Source organism: Marmota marmota, unplaced genomic scaffold (assembly GCF_001458135.2).
Source record: "Marmota marmota marmota unplaced genomic scaffold, marMar, whole genome shotgun sequence".
Taxonomy (NCBI): domain Eukaryota; kingdom Metazoa; phylum Chordata; class Mammalia; order Rodentia; family Sciuridae; genus Marmota; species Marmota marmota.
In genome coordinates this window covers 168,025-189,218 of record NW_026000108.1, presented here as the reverse complement: position 1 = coordinate 189,218, position 21,194 = coordinate 168,025, and the positions used below count along the sequence as shown (strand labels likewise).

At 40.6% G+C, this 21,194-nt stretch overlaps 1 long non-coding RNA gene across 1 annotated transcript in view; it reads left to right on the top strand.

Moving 5' to 3' along the window:
- The window catches only part of LOC125610878, a 46,516-nt gene that overhangs the window by 12,215 nt on the left and 13,107 nt on the right, over positions 1-21,194 (top strand). Inside the window, exons 2-3 of the long non-coding RNA XR_007340927.1 lie at positions 7,363-7,529; positions 8,632-8,701. This is a non-coding gene — a long non-coding RNA (uncharacterized LOC125610878). The remainder of the gene's footprint in view (positions 1-7,362; positions 7,530-8,631; positions 8,702-21,194) is intronic.

The following is a 21,194-nucleotide window of genomic DNA, read 5'->3' as shown; positions in this document are numbered from 1 at the left end:
TTTTGCTTTGAGCTGTTTCTGCTTAGTTAACTTTTAATAATAGTTAGAAATGTCCCAAACTATTGGCCTATACCTTGACTATTCTTTCTTGACTTACTGACTGGAACCAGTGCCATGGTTACGGCAAGTGGTTGACTTGTTATTAATTTTAATCAAACAAGAGTAAGAGCACAAACCATTGTGCACAAGAACAAGAACAAGTTGCCCAGTACTAAGCACTAATCTGTCCTCTTAACATTAATTTTTCTTCTCTAGATTTTAATTTAATTTCTCAAAAACTTCCTTGACAGGAATACAGGGAGTTTTTCATTAGACATTAACAATTTACGCTCCACAGCTGAATCATTGCATTTAGAGCAAACAGATCTATTCTTTAGAAGTAGTTGCATTAATTGGGAAAGTCATGTTTTTTCCTTCATACTTAATGGTCATATGAGAAGTTGCAACTATACTTATTAAAGGAATACAAAACCAAACCAGCCCATTCCCAGAAACATACTGCGCTCCTCCAGAGGAGGAGCCCTCCACCTCAGTAGGGCCTTGCCATTGCCTGAGTCAGGGGAGGGGCGCAGCATAGTTCTAGATATAACCACTTGGGGGGGGGGGAGACATGGGAATACCATTACCCATAATCCTAAAATGGAGGAAGTTCCCAGTATCCCATTTCCTCTTTTTTAGGATTATGGGTAATCTTTTCCCAGGTTTTCCTGTTAGCAGCAGGGACTCATGGGAGTTCCTCTCCCCAGTTAGGATTCTGGATAATGTTGTCTTGGGCTTATCATGCACTGTGGGATTCTGTGAGATTCTTCCCTCATAAAGATTTGAAAAGTGCAGTCTCAGGTTTACCACAGGCCCAGGGGTTCCTGGAACATTTTTGCCTTAAGGTTATGAATAAGATACCCCTCTCCTTTTTTTTTTTTTTTTTGCTTGAGAACAACTAGGGATGCCCAGAGCTGCCTTTTCTCTTGTAATTGTGGGTAATGTAGTCCGTAGTTTAACCTGCTCCTGGCAGGGAATTAGGATTTCTTAAACGTTAGTCTAAACATGTTATATTCCTGGGTTCACCACTCATGGCAGAGGATCTTGGGAACTTCCTTCCATTAGAACTGTGCACAATGTAGTCCCACAATTTTTCTGCTTGGCACTGGGTACCCTGGGATATTGCTCCCTTCAGGATTGTGAGTAATATAGTCCAAGTTTTACCTGATAACTTTAGGGAATTGTGAGAGTTTCTGCCCATGTTAGGATTGTGGGTAAACTGATCTCACAATGAGGAATTTTGGGATCTTTCCTTTTAGAAAATTATAGATAATTATGTATAACTAAATTATGGAAAATTTAGTCCTGGGTTTAACCACTCACTGTGGGGAATTCTGGGACCTTCCTACCTCCTTAGAATTGGGGGTAATACAGTTCCAAAATTTACTTGCTTACTTCAGGGATTCATGGGAACTTGTTCAAAAAGTATTGTGGGACTGTAGTTCAATTTGACTGCCCAATGGGAACTTGTTCAAAAAGTATTGTGGGAACTGTAGTTCAATTTGACTGCCCATTGGATAACCTTGGTGTTTACCACCCCTTAGGATTGTGGACAATGTAGTCCTTGGAATTTCCCCCTCACTATTGAGGATCCTGGAAACTTCCCAAGGATTGTGGATAATGTAGTCCCAATTTTGACTGCAAACTGCAATGATTCATGCAAAATTTATTCAGTTCCCAAAGGATTGTGGGCACTGTAATTTAACTTGAATGCTCACTGATAGGCAACCATGGTGGTTTCTGCTCCTTAGAATTGTGTCCAAGGTAGTCCTTGGAATTTTCCTCTTGCTCTAGAGGATCCTGGGAACTTCCTCCCTAATAATTGTGGGTAATATAATCCCAAAATGTGCCTACTTACTGCAGAGAATCCTGGGAAATTTGTCCATCTAGGATTGTGGTAATGAATATTTGCAATTTATTGCATTGCAGGAAAATTTGGGGGCATACAGTGCCATAGCATTATGGTTAATGTAGTCCTTGGAATTTCCCTCTTACCATGGAGGATCCTGGAAACTACCTCACTAAGTATTGTGGTGAATGTTGTCTCACAATTTGCCAGACAGATGACTGTAGGGATTACTGGGAAACTTGTGCATAAAAAAGTGGCCATCAGTGAGCAGTCAAATTTGACTGCTCACTGATAGACACTTGAAGGATCTTAACCATTAGAATTGTGTGAAATGTAGTCCTTGGCCTTACTTTCTCAATGTAGAGGATCTTGGGAAATTCCTACCTAAAAATTATGGGTAAGGTACTCTCACAATTTGACTGAACACTGCAGGGATTCTGGGAGACATGTCCTCATAGGATGGTGAGTAATGTAGTCTAGCAACCACTAATTGCAGGAACACCTGAAAGCTTCAAGGACCGTAGGACTGTGGCAATGCAATATTCAAAACTGCCACCTAGCTGCAGAGAATCCGAAGAACTACTTCCCTAAGGATTATAGGTAATGTAGCTCAATAATGTTAATGCTAACTGCCGGGTTAAGTTTAAGGTAAGAGTGTTAGGATTAAGGTTAGGGTTAAGGTTAGGGGTTAGGGTTAGGGATTAGGATTAGGGTCAGGGGTTAGGGTTAGGGTTAAAGTCAGTGAACTGATTTCTATGATACCAGGACTCACATTGTTATTGGACTCTACATGGAGACTTGAGGAATTCGTGCTTAATTTATGGTACCACTCCCAGAGTTTCTGGCTATATGTGTATAACCACAGAAAAGGATTTCTATTATAGGAAGTTATACTGGTTCCAGAACTCTGTGAAGAACCATGGAACTCATCTTATATGATGGAAGGACACACAAGCTTGCTGAGCACTATGCAGATCATAGTTAACAGTTTCTATGATATTAGAATTCTCAGAACTGTTGAGATCTAACCGTGGTTCTTGGGATCTATAATGACAAACCTACTATATCTTCTTGGCTCTGTGGAGAGCCATATAACTGGCCTTCCATTATGGCAGGATTCATAGATCTGCTGACCTCTATGTGTAGGAAAAGGAAAAAGTTTCTCCAAAGGGAGGAAACCAAAGCTGCTGGGATCTACAAGAGAGTCAGCAAATTGTGCTCTATTATCTAAGGATCCCCAGGTCTTCTGGGCTTTACTTGGAGAGCCAGATAAATAGTGTTTTAGGATAGCAGGTTTAAAAGGTCTGCTGGTCTCCATGTGGAAAGCAAGTGAAATTGGGTTTTATTGTAGTATAATGCCACAGTCTGGCTGGGCACAAAATCACGAGCCACTCACAGCCTTGTAGATTCAAACAGCAATTCTTTATTCCCGAACTGTCACCCGCACTCTACACGCACATTCTGGGCAAAATCCACACTCTCCACCGGGCTCTGAATCCCAAATACTCTCTGAATCCCGCGAGAACTCAACGGGAACTCAAGGCGCCTGAGGCAGCAGGATAAGCCCTATTCCCAGCAGGAATCACCTTAAACCTGGAACCGCCCTAAACCCTGATCCACCCTAAACCCCGATCCGCCCTGGTCCTTGAGCAAGGTCACCTTTCATGCAAAGTTATTGCAAATGACCTGGGTCCACAGTGGAGAGTCCTTCCCCTAAGCAACATGGGGTAGGCTGACAAGGAAATTGCCATGTGTGGTGCCTACTTAGCTATGGCTCTCAGCAGTAGAAATCAAATAACTGATTCACTGTATGTTCAAAACCAGGGAACTAGGTTCCTCTGATGTCAGAACACACAGAGATGCTCAGCTGTATGTGCAGAGACAGAAAATTGGTTTTTTTGTGTGATGGTAGAAACCTCAGGGCTTCTAAACTCTTTGTGGCCAGCCAGGGATCTGAGTCTCATTTGTTGGCAAGGTGATTATTGTTGCTGGGTTTACATATAGAGACATGTAACTGGCATTATAGGATGGTAGGACATGCAAGACTGCCAGATTCTACTTTGAGAGTCAGGGAAATAAGGTTTTATGATATTTAGGTATTTGAAGGCTGCTGGACTAAATTTTGAAATCCAGGTAACAGGGTTTAAATTAAGGCTGACTCCAAAGACTGCATGGCTCTTCATGGAGGCTCAACAATCAACACCTTGGGCTTTTATTAGGTTCTATGGAGTGGTTTCTAGTGTGTTTCTGCTTGGGCTCACAGGAGGGTGTGTAGGCGAGGTCTGCACCCCGTCTGCAGTCTGCAAGGAGCAGCACCACCCCAAACGAGCTGACCCCAAGGTCCAAGTGGGTTCCTTCCTATAGACCCTCCTGCTGCAGGGACGCCAGGCAGCCTCGGCTTTAGCTTTCCTGGGAGTCCACTTGGGCGAGCAACAGAGGCCCTGGGCGCTCACCTGGGAACCCCAACTGGGGCTGCGGACCTGGAAAGAGACCTGGCCCTTGAGGCTCAGGGGGCCAGACAGAAGGCGCGTGCACAATGGCGGGCGGCTGGTGCGGATGCAGGCGCACACACAGCACTTCCCTCGCTCTTCGCTGCTCTTCCCATGCACACCATTAGCCCACCCGGATGCTGCGGGTCTGTCTGCTGTCTGTCCTGAACGCCACCGCCCAGTGAGCAAGGGCTCCCAATTCAAGGCGGTGTTGGAGAGTGGGCGGGTGCGGCAGGCAGGTCAGGGGATTCGCGCGGACTGCGTGGCTGGGAGACAGGGGTGGGGTGGGGGTGGCGGGCTGCTGCTGCTGCCGCTCCTTGGGCAGCTTCTGAGCCCTGATTGGGTGCAGCTGTCCCAAGATGAAGGTCAGGTGGAGAGCTACAGCTCCCACTGAGCGCACTGGCGGAGGTCCCATCCTTAACGCAGAGGGGTCTGTGCTGCCCTGGAGCCTGCCTCTTAGGGTTCAAGGCTGTATTAGCTGGAGGGACTTTTGGTGGCTGAAAACACCTTGGAGCTTGTCCTATTCTACAAAACCAGAGTTGTTCTTGGTGGAACTTAAACTCCTGATATTTGATTGAGGAAATACAGAAGTCATGTCTTTGTGCACATTTCTGAGATTAGCTTAGGGACCTGCATCTCCAGGCACTGGGACACTGTGCCTGATGCTCAGGGAGCCTAGGCTCCCAATCTTCTTGTTTTTTTCTTTCTGGTTAAAATTTTGAGTAACTACCAAAGTAACTTTAAAATTGAAAATAAGAAACCTATTTTCACTGCTCAGGATTTTGAGAAAATTGTTCTTGTAGAATGTTGTATTGGGGATATATGATGACACAACACCCAAGTTTGCTGGGTTCCATGTGGTGATCCAGGAAACTAGGTTTCTATAGTGACAGTGCTTCCGGGCCCCTGTGAAATTCAGTGACTTTTCTTTCTATAATGGAAGGACTTCCAGGGTTACTTGACTCTATCTGGAGTAGCAGGATTTCTGTCTGGGTTTCTATGGTATGATATATGCAGTGCTGCTTAGCTCTGTGCAAACATCAGGGATCTAGAGCCTATTGTGACTAGATATACTAGGCTAGTAGACACTTGTGAAACAACAGAGAATGAGGTTCTATAATAGTAGGACTCATAGGGATGCTGACTTTATATGGAGAGAGGGACATAGGTGTCAATGATGGAGGAACTCCCAGTGCTGTTGGGCTCTCCCTGGAGTGCCAGGAAAGTGGACTTTTGTGATGACAGTATGACTGCTGTAGAAAAGCCAGGCATCTTGGTTTCTATGATGGGAGGACACACAGTACTGATGGGCTGTACATCAGGAACAGGAGCATGGGATTCTATGCAGTAAGGAAATTATACTGTCCAGAATTTCCATTGCTAGCGGTCTGTAATGCTCATGGTCTCAGAATGACCATGGCTGCTGAAATCTATTTGGAGACCCATGATGCCAGGGCTGCTTTTGTCCATGTTCAAAGCCAGGCAGGAAACTCAGGGCTCCTGGGCACCACTTGTACAGACAGGTAACTGGGGTTCTATTGATGGATAGATGTGCAAAAACTGTTGAATTCTATGTAGATATCCAGAAAACTGGAGTTTTATGATGGAAGGATTCTTTAGGCCCATCATGTCTACTGGCAGATCCAAGAAACTTGATATCTAAAATGTGAACAATTGCGGAGTTGCACATGTCCATGTGGAGAGATAGGAACATACAGGACTGCTGTGCTGTATATGGAGATCCACCTAACTGGTGTTCTATGAGAGAAGACTCAGAGGACTGCTGTGCTCAATTAAAAGAGGAGGATTTTTGTTTGTTTGTTTGTTTTTGTTTTTTATTGAAGGATGAAACACCATAGCTATTAGGATTTTTTACTCAGATCCAAATTTCTCTTCCTGGAACTCTTTCTGAGCCTGTCCCTTATTTTCATGACTTAAACAGATGGAAAGAGCACATACACGTTTCTTTGAATACCTTCTTTCAGTACTTTGGGGTAAAAACCTAGGAACAGACTTAAGTACTTTGATAATTCTAATAATTCTAATTTTAACTTTTAGGTAAAACTGCAATTTTTTCACACACAGGTCACACATTTGTCTTCATTCTTACCAATGCTTGCTATTTTAAATTATTTTGATAATGGTTATATTAGTAGGAGTGAGGAAATTTCACTGTGACTGTAACTTACATGTCCATAATGAATGAGATGTGAAGCATCTTTTCATGTTTGCTAGTGCAGTGTGTATTCAAGTTCATTTTCAAGTTGAAAAGTGTATATATATATATATATATATATATATATATATATATATATGCTTTTTATTTCTTTATGTATTGGTGAGTCATAAGAAATATGGTCAAGGCACAGTGTTGGCTGCCTGTAATCCTAGTGCCTTGGGGAGGGTGAAGCAGGGGGAATACAAATTCAAAGCCATCCTGAACAACTTATTGATACCCTAAGCAACTTAGGAAGACCTTATCTAAAAATAAAATAGTTGGATAAATAAATAAATAAAGGTATGGGGATGGAGCTCAGTGGTTAAGTGCCCCTTGGCTTAATCTCTGATAAAAAAGTTTGGTCTTTGATCCAGTTTCCTGGCACTAATCTCCTGATCCTTCAATCTATGAAGCACTGTGTCTGTTTGTAGCCAGGGAGGTGATCCATGGTCTATATTTCCTGGGTGGCCCTGAATGGCTGGGTGCAGTGGAACCAGCTCTGTGATTAGCTCATTGGAACTTGAGCCCTTCCACAAGTTTGGGGAGGACTGAGGGTCTGAAGTTTCAGTTGATTACCATGAGCAGTTATTTAATGAATCTTTGAATGAAAAGCAAAAGGACAGGGGTTAAGGACCCTCGATGTTGCTGAAGGTTTGGGATGTGGTACCTGGAGAGGGATGAAGTGACATGCCCTTTATGACTTCTTTTCCCTGATTCTTGTCACCTGCCTGTTCAAGTTTATTATTTAAGATATGTTTGAAAGATAGGCTTTGTGGTGAATTGGCAGTACTGAGTATACTGCTTTCTGACTCCTGTGAGCCACTTCAGAAAAAAGAAGGGACCTTGAAATCTCACATTTGTGTCCAAGTTGAACAAAGTTGAGGATCATTTGGAAACCTGTTACTTCAACTGTGACAGCTGCTTTCATCTACAGGTAAGTACTGATATGTTGGGACTTTGTATAGGATTGAGGATAGGGCTTGGGTTAGGGGTTACAGATATGGAAGGGGTTTGGAACTGCTTAGGGAAAGGGTTGGAAGGACAAAGGAATAGAAATAGGGTAGGGTTATGTTAGGGTTACTGATAGGAGATAAGATTAGAGTTAGAATCTTGGGGAAGATGAAAGATCTAAGGAGCATTAGAAACATGATTAGACAAAAGTAATATGGTTTATGAAGTGCTCTGGGTTTGGTGGTAGGAATTAAGGTTTAAATTTAAGTACAAAAGAAAAAATAGTTGCAGTAAAAAATGGTAAAAAAATTGAAGATAGAAAATGAGGGTTAAGGAATGTGATAAGGGTTAGTGTGAATAAGGTTAAAATAGGATTGGAGTTGGAATTGGTGTTGGATGTCTGTTTGCAGCAAGCTTCAGGAGAGGATTACAGAGGTAGGATTGTGGCTTATGGTTTATGGGTAAAATTTAATATTAGAGTTTAGTGGTTAGATGTCCGGGTAGCATTTAGGGTTGGTCTTTATATTGAGACTCAGGGGATAGGTTAGAGTTAGGGGAAAGATTTAGGTCTAGGATGAGGGATAAGTTTACAGTTTTGGTGAGTACTGAGGTAAAAATATAGGGTTAAGGTAAAGTGATTAAGTTAGTGGGTTAGTAGGTTAGTGATAGGGCTAGGTTTAGGGACCGGGTTAGGGAGAGGGTTAGGGTAAGGGGTTAGGGGTTAGGGGTACAGTTATGGGTCAGGTTAGGGTTAGGTTTAGAGTTTAGGGTTTAGGGTTAGGGTTAGGGTCAGGGTCTGGGTCAGGGTTAGGGGTTAAGGTTGGGGTTGGGGTTGGGGGTTAGGGGTTTAGGTTTAGGGTTGGGTTTAGGGTTAGGTTGAGGGTTGGTATTCAGGGTTTAGTTTTAAGGGGGTAATAGGGATTGAATTCAACACTGAGCCCCATATTCAGCCTTACATTCTATTTTATTTAGAGACACTGTCTCAATGAGTCTCTTTTTTTTTAAAGAGAGAGAGAGGGAGAGAGAGAGAGAGAGAGAGAGAGAGAGAGAGAGAGAGAGAGAATTTTTTAATATTTATTTTTCAGTTTTCGGCGGACACAACATCTTTGTTTGTATGTGGTGCTGAGGATTGAACCCGGGCCGCACGCATGCCAGGTGAGCGCGCTACCGCTTGAGCCACATCCCCAGCCTTCACTGAGTTTCTTATTGCCTCATTTTTTGCTGAGGCTGGCTTTGATATCAAAATCCGCCTTTATTAGCCTCCCAAACTGCTGGGATTACAGGTTTGTGCCACCTCACCTCACATGATATGTATAAAAACCAAAGTGCTTTCATTCCAAGCAAATGTGCCTAGTTTTAATAGGATGATATGAAATGAATAAAACTTATGCTCTTTTTCACATTACTCCTCTGATTAGAAATTAAAAATGTATTGCTGATCTTTGATTTCCTGAATTCAGTTTCATCCATTTTCCAAATTTATTCCAAGTGTGTCTTAGAAGCCTCAGAATCATTCTTTTGAGGATATTATTCCCATTGTTAAAGAATACACTATGGACACAAATCCTGTTTTAGTTTTTTAAAAATTTTTTATTGTTGTAGATGGATCTTTATTTTATTTATTATTTTTATGTGGTGCTGAGAATTGAACCCAGTGATTCACATGTGCTAAGCAAGTGCTGTACAGCTTAGCCCTAACCCAGCCCACAAAATCCTATTTTTAAATTTTTTTTCCAAGAACTAAGAGAATTTTAATGGTTGCATGAATCACGTGGTCTAGTGGTGCTCTTTGGACTTTGAAGACATGCAGAGTTAGTCCTGTATTCCATGTGATGAATAGTTGTGTGCCTTTGAACATTTTCTTTTCCTTCAAACTGTTGTAGGAGACTTATGTGTAAGAAAAGGCAGAATGATACTGAGTGCCAAAATATCAGCTATTCATCATCCTTTTCTATATCTATGAATTTGGTAATGTGGTTTTCTCTTTGTCCTTGGAACTGAAATAAAATTGCTATGGCTCATAGAAATCTATTAACTATGAAATTGTGTAGCCCAGTACCTAGTTTCTAAAGGTCTTGATTTCTTCATTTTTTTTTTCTCCTCAAACCCTATCTTCTCCATGTTAACAAGCCCCACTAACCTACTGGAGGAGGAGATATGGAGAAGAGTCAGTGTCCTGTGTCATGGTGGTAGCTCACCCTCTGATGTTCAGCAGCCATCTGCTAACCTCCTGCACCAGAAAAACCCAGTTAAGTCAAGCCAGAATCGACAACCAGCCCAGCCATGATCTAATGAGCTTTGGAGTGGCTTATTACCTAGTTAGATAACTAATATTCCCATTAGAGGTGGATGCTTATATTCTATCACATATTGTGTAGTAGTTATCCAGAAAGAAGCAGGTGACCTACAGGCACTTATAGTCTTTTTCTCTTACGTCAGTCTGGGCCTATTGTTAGATGGTACAAACTTATGCAAAGCATATGTAAACATAATTTGCATTATAATGGTGTTAAAACTCTCCCAATATGTCACATCAAAGGAGGAAAGAGATATAGAGCCTGTTACTAAGTCAGATTCTGTTGCAAAAATAATCTTATTTTTAATGTATTTAAGTTCTAGAGTCAAGGCTTTGCAGAGATCTGTTGACAGGCAACTTTAAACTCTTGGGACCCTATTTTCCTTCCCCTTCCTTTAATTTTATTTATTTATTGGGTCCTGGGATTAAACTCAGGGGCACCTGACCACTGAACCACATCTACAGCCCCATTTTGTATTTTATTTAGAGACAGGGTTTAGCTGAGTTGCTTAGTGCCTCACTTTTGTTGAGACTGGCTTTGAACCCACAATCCTCCTGCTTCAGTTTCCCAAGCCCCTGGGATTAGAGGTGTGTGCCACCACACCTGGCTATTTTCCTTTTATTGCTGTCTGACAACTGTTTCCCATATTAGGTGGGCAACAGTGGTCTCTTTTTGGACCCTGCCTTGTTGGTGATCCCTACCGTCATTCAGGGCAGTATTTCTATGGTACTTTGTGTTTATGGAGTAATATTGGTTAAAAAAGTGTATTTCCTCATTTCTTACATGAAAAGCAGGGGCCCCTTTCCTTTGCAGCTCTCTGGTCAAAGGAACCACATTTCCCAAAGGTGGAATGTGACTGCTAATAACTGAGACATGGTGGAGGCTTCAAACAGTGGTCTGTCTCTCATCCAGCAAGGAGGTCCACAGAACAGGGTAGAGGAGAGTGTGGTGGAGATTCATGAATCAAGACCTCTGGAGACCAATGTGGAAGCAGGTCTTATTTTATTGTGCAGATTACCTTGTATACATACTCAGGCAGTAGGTAAGCAGATTATAGGCAGCCACCAGTGCAATTTCAGCTAACTGTCCTTGTGGCAACCAATTGAGGAGTGAGCTGTGGAACAAGTGCTGTGACTGCAACATGTAGTCCCACTCCCAGGGCTGTGCCTATGAGGTGAGCAGTTTGCTGCTCATGCGCCTAGCACAGGGAGTGTTTTGCCACTCAGGCGCACTTAATGTATGTCACTATGCCACATATGCAATACTCCATGCATCTGCCCCCGCATTTTCCTCCTCTGACTGTGCCACAAAGACTTCAGGTAGCATTGCTGTTTTTCATTTGGTGTCCTTCACATGGTTGCATAAGCATCTCACAGCACAAGAAAAAAATATTACTATTGGCTATCAGATTTTTCCAATGTTCAGTTAATCCCTGTAAGAAAGAGGCCATAAAGACAAGACTGTACAAGGGATCTCTGTATGAGTGATATTTACTCTAGTCTCATTGAGTCTGACAATTGCCTTAGTAAGGTTATGCATAATCATAGTTAATATCTCAAGTACTCTTACTATTCTGGGGAAAAGTTGGAAAAGTGTAAGTTTATATCTTGAGATACAGCAAATACTTTGAAATTCAGGGTCACAAGTGAGCCTTTGCAACATAAACAGTATATCTAGTTGATCCTGATGGGGGTCTAGTTCTTGCTGAATGACTAAAGTAGTGATTTGGGACAGTTTATTTAAGTCATTTTGAATGGCAAAGGCTTCTTCCAGGGCAGTAGACAAATTGTTTTCAGTCTGAGCAGTCTGGATACTCTGAGTGAGTGAAGCAGTGGCAGTGGCTGTGGCAGCAATGGTGGATACCAGGGCAATAATCTGACAATGATGAGGCTAATTACACACCTTGTCTGGTGCAGGATCTCATTCAGGAGATTCTCCATGTTCCATGGACTCCTTCACTCTCTGGAAGCCAGATTGCTGGGGGTACTCTGAGGATAAATGTACATTTAGCTTTCATAGCAGGGGTTAGACAATTTGTGAGCCAGCAGGATGTATTGACTGCACAAGGGATCTCTGAGTGATATTTACGCCATCAGTAGCATTGATTATTAGCATGGCAAAGGGTGGCATAACACAAGCTTGTGTATAGTGCATATGGGTATAATTTGGGACTAAGGTAAATCCATAGTTAGGGCCTTGTAACATCAACCCATTCATCCAGCCAGCTTCAGCTCATTTGATGGGTCTGGTGGCCAGCAATATTGGTATGATATCCATCACACCATTTTGATTTCCTGTATAACGGTTGGTAACAGCTTGTCCCATGTAGCAGTTACTGCAGTAGCCCATATGGTTTGGGGGCACATCAGTTACATTTCAGGGAGCTGCACCCACCTAGCTGCATAGGTGTTGTTCTTCCCTGGAGAAATTTCTCTTATCAAGGAGATATGGTATGGCAGTGACACATTGATTCCTCAGGATGCTATCACTATCTGAGTGGGCTTTCCAAAAAGCATTGTTGGGCATGTTGGAGGCAAGGGTTTCTTGCATTTGATGTGAGGGGGTCTATGGCTATTGGTAGCATTAAGTATAACTCTAAGATCAGTGAGAGACAGTCCAACATATGACTTGCTATATTTATCTAAAATAGTTTCATTGGCAAGAGTAAAGCAAAGGGAACTGTCCTGATTGGAGGTCTCATTATCAACTATGGAGAAACAAATTGACAGAGTAGGCAAGAGAATGCTGGTATTCCACTGTATGATTGTTACTTGTATAGCTAATTCAGGATAAATATGTTTCGAGTTATTGGAAAAAAGTTTAGGTAGGGCTCCTTCCCAATTGGCCACTCCTAAAAATGGTGGCCTAGTGACCAAAGCTCAATTTACCTGATGGGAGGCTTCACTGTTAACAGTGAGCATCACACACAATAGGAACATCATCATAGGCCCAGGGATGAGGTTGCCACCAGGCAAAGGGGCCAATCTGGTGGCTTGGCCAACAATACCTTTAATATCAACCCAAGTTTCTTTACATGAGGTCTGTTTGTGTTGTTGAGTCCTTTGCTTGTTTTTTTTTTTCTCTCCAGAGTTACTTTCTTCATCTTCTTGGTTGGTGATTTTGGGGTTCAAGGGCCTGAGTTTCCTCACAGGCACCCAGATGGGGTGAGGCTCCTGTTAACATATGCAAACCCTCAACCCATTGTTAGAGGGGGGCCCGGAACCATTCTATGCATTTGTTATGGGATCCTTCCCTGCGACCATTGATAGATGGGAGGACCCATGAAGGGGGCTCAATGTTTATGGGCTGCTGTTTCCATGGAAAATTTTAAAAATTGAAAGAAAACTTAAAGTAAATAAGGTTGGTATAGTTTTCCCCTTCTGTTTTTGTCTTTAATTCCTGTGTGTTATTTCTATGATGCCTTGAGCCTGAGGGTTATATGGGATCCCAGTTAAGTGCTGCATATGCCAATCATTGCAGACTGCCTGAAGTGTCTTGCTAGTACAGGCTGGCCCATTGTCAGTTTTTCTTAATTTTTAATAACTTTTTATTTTATTTTATTTATTTTTATGTGGTGCTGAGGATCAAACCCAGGGCCTTGCACATGTGAGGCAAGTGCTCTACCACTGAGCCATAACCCCAGTCCCCCATTGTCAGGTTTAATAGACATGGGAACACCCATGATTTCAAAACATTTAAAGAGAGGGGAGATTGCTTTTTTTTTTTTTTTTTTTTGATTTCTCCTGTGGAACCTGTGGCCATTACACAGCCTGAAAGATGTCAATGACTACATGAATATATTTTAAATTTCCAAAAGGTTCATAATGAGTGACATCCATTTGTCATAAAGCAGTCGATTTTAACCCTTGGGGATTCACTCCAGCAGGTTGTAAAGGGCCAATAGGAAGGAAAGGGGCACATTTTTTTTCAGTCTCTGACTAGCTGTTTGCAAGTTTCCTTAGTCAGTTCATGAAATATTTTGTGGAGGCTCTGGGCATTCTCACTGAAAATGTCTTGTTCTTCACATCCCCCAAAAGTGGAGCTCCCACTGCTGCCATACAATGGCTCTCCACAGACGGCAGGCTCTTGCTTCAACTTGGCCCTTGCCTTCACCTTGTTTACTCTATCAATAAACTGTGACAAGTACTCAGTGGCTTTTCTGCCTTAGGCCCTGTATAGAAACTGTACCTCCTCAGCTGGTAATTTCCTCCAGGCTCTTAAAGCACGGAGTCACACCTGATTGAAATAATTTGGCTGACTTGTGGCTTGTACCACAGGGGAACTGTAGATTCTCTCTCCCTGCATGCACTCAGCTTGGAGGTTAACTTTTGTGGTGTGGTTGTGATCCCCCTGCTGTTCACATTCATCATAGAAAATGCCTTCCACTTCAAAAATGTTGCAGACTCAAGAGCAGCTCTGGTTAGGTCTCTCCAGTCCTAAGGGCAATTAAGTTCAAGACTGAGTGATTTGAGCATTTGCTTTGCAAATGGCCTCCAGGGCCCATCCTCTTTTTTTTTTTTTTTTAACCATACGATTTATTTATTTATTCATACATGACAGCAGAATGTATTTTGACATATAATACATACATGGAATGTACATACATCAATCATGTTGTCTATTCTATTCTGCTGCCCTTCCTATTCCCCCTACTATTCCCCTCCTCTCCCATCCTTTCTCTCTATCCAATCTAATGTGACACACTTTTTTTTCTTTTTCTCATCACAACATCATATATGTATTCTGTGTAACAATGAGGTTCTCCTTCCATCTTCCGTGCAACTCCCCTTCTCCCTCTTTTTCCCTCCCACCTCTCTTCCCTATTTAGTGGTAGTCTTCTTCTCATGCTCTTCCTCCCTATCACATTTTGAGTCATCCCCCTTATATCAGAGAAGACATTTGGCATTTGTTTTTTAGGGATTGGCTATCTTCACTTAGCATAATCTGCTCTAATGCCTTCCATTTGCCTGCAAATGCCATGATCTTGTTATTTTTTAGTTCTGAGTAATATTCCATTGTGTATAAATGCCACATTTTTAAAATCCATTCATCTATTGAAGGGCATCTAGGTTGGTTACACATTCTAGCTATTGTGAATTGTGCTGCTATAAACGTTGATGTGGCTGTGTCTCTGTAGTATGCTCTTTTTAGGTATTTTGAGTATAGTCCGAGAAGGGGAATAGCTGGGTTAAATGGTGGTTCCATTCTCAGCTTTCCAAGGAATCTCCATACTGCTTTCCAAATTGGCTGCACCAATTTGCAGTCCCACCAGCAATGTATGAGTGTACCTTTTTCCCTGCATCCTCGCCAGCACTTATTGTTGTTTGACTTCATAATGGCTGCCATTCTTATTGGAGTGAGATGGTATCTTAGAGTAGTTTTAATTTGCATTTCTCTGATTGCTAGAGATGGTGAGCATTTTTTCATGTATTTGTTGATTGATTGTATATCCTCTTCTGAGAAGTTTCTGTTCAAATCCTTGGCCCATTTGTTGATTGTGTTATTTGCTTTTTTGTTGTTTAATTGTTTGAGTTCTTTGTATACTCTAGAGATTAGAGCTCTATCTGATGTTTGAGGGGTAAAAATTTGTTCCCAGGATGTAGGCTCCCTATTTACCTCACTTATTTATTTCTTTTGCTGAGAAAATCTTTGTAGTTTGAATTCATCCCATTTGTTGATTCTTGGTTTTAACTCTTGTGCTATAGGTTTCTTATTAAGAAATTTGGGGCCTGCCCCCACGTGATGAAGATTAGGGCCAACTTTATCTTCTATTAGACACAGAGTCTCTGGTCTGATTCCTAGCTCCTTGATCCATTTTAAGTTGACTTTTGTGCATGGTGAGAGAAAGGGATTCAATTTCATTTTGTTGCATTAGGATTTCCAGTTCTCCCAGAACCATTTGTTGAAGATGCTATCCTTTCTCCATTGCATGTTTTTAGCACCTTTGTCTAATATAAGGTAGTTGTAATTTTGTGGATTTGTCTTTGTGTTCTCTATTTTGTACCATTGGTCTACCAGCCTGTTTTGGTGCCAGTACCATGCTGTTTTTGTTACTATTGCTCTATAGTATAGTTTAAAATCTGGAATCGTGATACCACCAATTTCACTCTTCCTGCTTAGAATTACTTTAGCTATTCTGGGTCTCTTATTTTTCCAGATGAATTTCATGATTGCTTTTTTCTATTTATGCAAGGAATGTCATTGGGATTTTGATGGGAATTGCATTGAATCTGTAAAGTGCTTTTGGTAATATGTCCATCTTAATAATATTAATTCTACCAATCCATGAGCAAGGTAAATCCTTCCATCTTCTAAGGTCTTCTTATATTTCTTTCTTCAGGGTTCTGTAGTTTTCATTGTATAGATCTTTCACCTCTTTTGTTAAATTGATTCCCAGGTATTTTATTTTTTTTGAGGATATTGTGAATGGAGTAGTTGTCCTCATTTCCATTTCAGAGAATTTGTCACTGATATACAGGAATGCCTTTGATTTATTGGTATTGATTTTATATACTGCCGCTTTGCTGAATTCATTTACTTGTTCTAGAAGTTTCTTGGTTGAACTTTTTGGGTCTGCTAGGTATAGGATCATGTCATCGGCAAATAGTGCTAATTTAAGTTCTTCTTTTCCTATATTTATGCCTTTAAGTTCTTTCATCTGTCTAATTGCTCTGGCTAGTGTTTCAAGAACTATGTTGAATAGAAGTGGTGAGAGAGGGCATCCCTGTATTGTTCCAGATTTTAAAGGGAATGCCTTCAATTTTTCTCCATTTAGAATGATGCTGGCCTGAGGCTTAGCGTATATAGCTTTTACCATGTTGAGGTAATTTCCTGTTATCTCTAATTTTTCTAGAGTTTTGAACATAAAGTGATGCTATATTTTGTTGAATGTTTTTTCAGCATCTATTCAGATGATCATATGGTTCTTATCTTTAGGTCAATTGATGTGATGAATTACATTTATTGATTTCCGTATATTGAACCAGCCTTGCATCCCAGGGATGAATCCCACTTGGTCATGGTGCATGATCTTTTTGATATGTTTTTATATCTGATTTGTCAGAATTTTTGAGGATTTTTGCATCTATATTTATAGGGATATTGGTCTCAAGTTTTCTTTCTTTGAAGTGTCTTTATCTGGTTTTGGAATCAGGGTGATGTTGGCCTCATAGAATGAATTTGGAAGTATTCCCTCTTTTTCTATCTCCTGAAATAGATTGAAGAGTATTGGTTTTAGTTCTTCTTTAAAGTTCTTGTAAAACTCTGCTGTATATCCGTCCGGTCCTGGGCTTTTCTTGGTTGGTAATCTTTTGATGGCTTCTTCTCTTTCCTCACTTGATATGGGTCTGTTTAGGTTGTATATATATCCTGACTCAATCTGGGTAGCTCATATGCCTTAAGGAATTCATTGATGCCTTTACTATTCTCTATTTTATTAGAGTATAGTGTTTTAAAATAATTTCTAATTATCTTCTGTATTTCTGAAGTATCTGTTGTGATGTTGCCTTTTTCACCCCATAAGCTAGTAATTTGGGTTCTCTCTCTTCTTCTCTTTGTTAGAGTGGCTAGTGGTCTGTCAATCTTATTTATTTTTTCAGATAACCAACTTTTAGTTTTGTCAATTTTTTTGATTGTTTATTTTGTTTCGATTTCATTGATTTCAGCTCTGATTTTAATTATTTCTTGCCTTCTACTGTATTTGCTGCTGATTTGTTCTTCTTTTTCTAAGGCTTTGAGGTGTAGTGTGAAGTCATTTATTTGTTGGCTTTTCCTTCTTTTAATGAATGAACTCCATGAAATGAATTTTCCTCTTAGTACTGCTTTCATAGTGTCCCAGAGATTTCGATATGTTGTGTCTGAGTTTTCATTTACCTCTAAGAAATTTTTAATTTCCTCTTTGATGTCTTCTGTAACCCTTTGTTCATTCAGTAGCATATTGTTTATTCTGCATGTGATGTAGGATTTTTTCTTTCTTATTTTATTATTGATTTTCAATTTTATTCCATTATGATCAGATAAAATGTATGGTAGTATCTCTATTCCTTTGTAATTGCTAAGATTTGCCCTGTGACATAATATATGGTCTATTTTTGAGAAGGATCCATGTGATGCTGAGAAGAAAGTGTATGCGCTTGATGTTGGGTGGTATATTCTGGGTATGTCAATTAAGTCTAAGTTATTAATTGTATTACTGAGCTCTATGGTTTCTTTATTCAACATTTGTTTGGAAGATCTGTCCAATGGTGAGAGAGGTGTGTTAAAATCTCCCATGATTATTGTGTTGTGGTCTATTTGACTCTTGAATTTGAGAAGAGTTTGTTTGATGAATGTAGCTGCACCATTGTTTGGGGCATATATATTAATGACCGTTAAGTCTTATTCGTGTATGGTTCCCTTGAGCAATATGTAGTGTTCTTGTTTATCCCTTTTGATTAACTTTGGCTTGAAGTCTATTTTATTTGATACAAGTATGGACACCCCTGCTTGCTTCTGAGGTCCATATGAGTGGTATGATTTTTCCCAACCTTTCACCTTCAGTCTGTGTATGTCTTTTCCTATCAGATGAGTCTCCTGTAGGCAGCATATTGTTGGATCTTTTTTTAATCCAATCTACTAGCCTATGTCTTTTGATTGGTGCATTTAAGCCATTAACATTTAGGGTTACTATTGAGATATGGTTTGTACTTCCAGCCATATTTGGTTATTTATGTTACTTAACATGATTTGTTTTTCCTCTTTGATTAGTTTTTCCTTTACTGTACTACCTCCCACTGTTGGTTTTCATTGTTATTTTTCATTTCCTCTTCCTGTAATGTTTTGCCTAGGATGTTCTGAAGAGCTGGTTTCTAGCTGCAAATTCTTTTAACTTTTGTTTATCATGGAAGATTTTTATATCATCTTCAATCCTGGAGCTTAATTTCACTGGATACATGATTCTTGGTTGGAACCCTTTTTCTTCCAGCATTTGAAATATGTTGTTCCAGGATCTTCTAGCTTTCAGAGTCTGTGTTGAAAGATCAGTTGTTATTCTGATTGGTTTACCCCTAAATGTAATCTGCTTCCTCTCTCTTATTCTGTATGTTGGGCATCTTCATTATTAAGTGTCTTGGTGTGGATCTCTTATGATTTTGTACATTCGGCATCCTGTAGGCTTCTAGTATTTGGATTTCTTTTTCATTCTTTAAGTCTGGGAAGTTTTCTAGTATTATTTAATTGAACAGGTTGCTCATTCCTTTGGTTTGGACCTCTATACCCTCTTGTATCCCAATAACTCTTAAGTTTGGTCTCTTTATGTTATTCCATAATTCTTGGATGTTCTGCTCATGATTTCTTAACATTCTCGCCAAGCTGTCTATGTTCTTTTCAAGTTGCAAAACTTTGTCTTCGTTGTCTGATGTTCTATCTTCTAAGTGTTCTACTCTGCTGGTAATACTCTCATTTGAGTTTTTAATTTGGTTTATTGTTTCCTGCATTTCCAGGATTTCTGTTTTTTTTTTTTATATCCTCTATCTCCCTGTAGAGTTGATCTTTTGCTTCTTGGATTTGTTTATGTAATTCATTGTCAAAGTGATCTTTCATTGTCTGAATTTGCTGTGTAATGTCTTCCTTGAGACTCCAGATCATCAGAAGCATGTATATCCTGAACTCTTTATCTGACATTCCATCATCTGCAGATATTACCTCTTCTAATGTTGAATTGACCTGCATTGTTTGTGGTCCTTTTTTTACTTGTCTTTTCATACTGCTTATGTTTCTTTCTAGCTTTGTGAAACTGTTGTATTAATGGTTTTCCCCTTATATATTTATATTGTTCTTGTATAGCTCCAAAATCCCTCTTTTGTGGAGAAAGACAATGTTAACAGTTCCCAATATCAACAGTACATCATCTAAGCACAAGTTTTCATTATTAATACATTTACAGTTAGAATCTAAGTCTACAGATATTGGTTTCAATTATTATTTAAAAATATAGTCATTAGTTTCATAAAAGGCATACCATATCTGGTGGCATATAGAAAACTGAATTTCAGATGAAGGATGTTATACTTAGAGTGAAAGGAGTGAGGGTATGAGGTTAAACTAACTTAGCAACTTTGGAGAACTCTAACCAATAGACTGGTAATTTATGGAAGACTGTATAGACTCAACCTCCTATCTGTATTTAGATAGTTACTCTATGTATAGATAGTAGAAGTTAGGGGGTTAAAAGTGGGATAGAGGGAATAAGAATGAAGAAAAGAAAAAAAATAACAAGGAAGAAAAGAGAAAAAAGAGAGAAGGAAAAAGAAAGTAAGAAAGAAATAAGGAAAAAAATGGGGGGAAGGTGGGGCATATGCAATTCCTCTATATTATATTATTTTGGTGATTCGGTTGTTCATGCACAGTTCTTGGTTTCACATATGTTGAGGTTGTGAAAGAGAGAGAAGAAAAGAGAGAAAGAGGAAAAAAAAAAAGTCTCTCAGAACTCTGTTTTCCTTTCTTCCAGTAGGTGGTGTTGTCTTTTCCTAGCTCGAGCCTCTGTGTTCAGGGTGGTGGATATAGCCAGTGTGAAAGGATATGAGCTTCCACCTGTATCCTCCCTACTCTAGTCTCTGAGGTGGAAACCAGGTGCCTGTACAGTTGTTGTTTTGCATTGGTAGCTACACCCCCAAAAAGCTTGTGGGAAATATTTTGAGTTATTGCAGCTAAGGGTGGGGGAGTTGGAAACCGGGTACCTGGATCAGCTGCAGAACTGTGCTGGTAGCCATGCCCCCTTTGATGGGTTTTAAGGGTTGATAGGCTTCCTCCAGACTAGCGCGTGGGGCGGGGCCGGGCTTCCTCCTCCAGTCTGGTCTGGCTTGGTCTCAGGGCCCATCCTCTTTTACTGCCTTTTTCAACTCTTTCAGGGCACCCGATGTGTGTGAGTAGCAAGTGGCAGGGTGCTATGGTGTGGGGGCCATGTTGACTGGGAGGGCTTGTATTCCCTTACCCCACTTTTCATCTCTTGTGTAGATCTACAGAGGATCTCTGGCTTCTTGAAATGGGTTTCTGGGAGACCATGGTTTGGGCCTGTCTGGCAGCCTGGTTATTTCCAAGCTGTCAAAGTCCCATGCTGGCTTTGGCACTGCCCCATAAGGAGGCAGTTGCCATTGACTCAGGGAAAGCTATAGTCTTTGCCTGTCTGTAGAAGGCGCACTTGCACCATTTGTGGTCATCTCTTCCTGCCCCATGCAAGCTAGTGGTATTGTTTCCTATTTTGCTCCCTCCTGCACCTGTTGTGGTTGCTTCCTTTGAAGTAGATTTTTACACTTGCTTTCCCCCCCCCACCCTTGTGTTTATCTCATAGTCTCTTCTTCCCTCAGGACCATCAT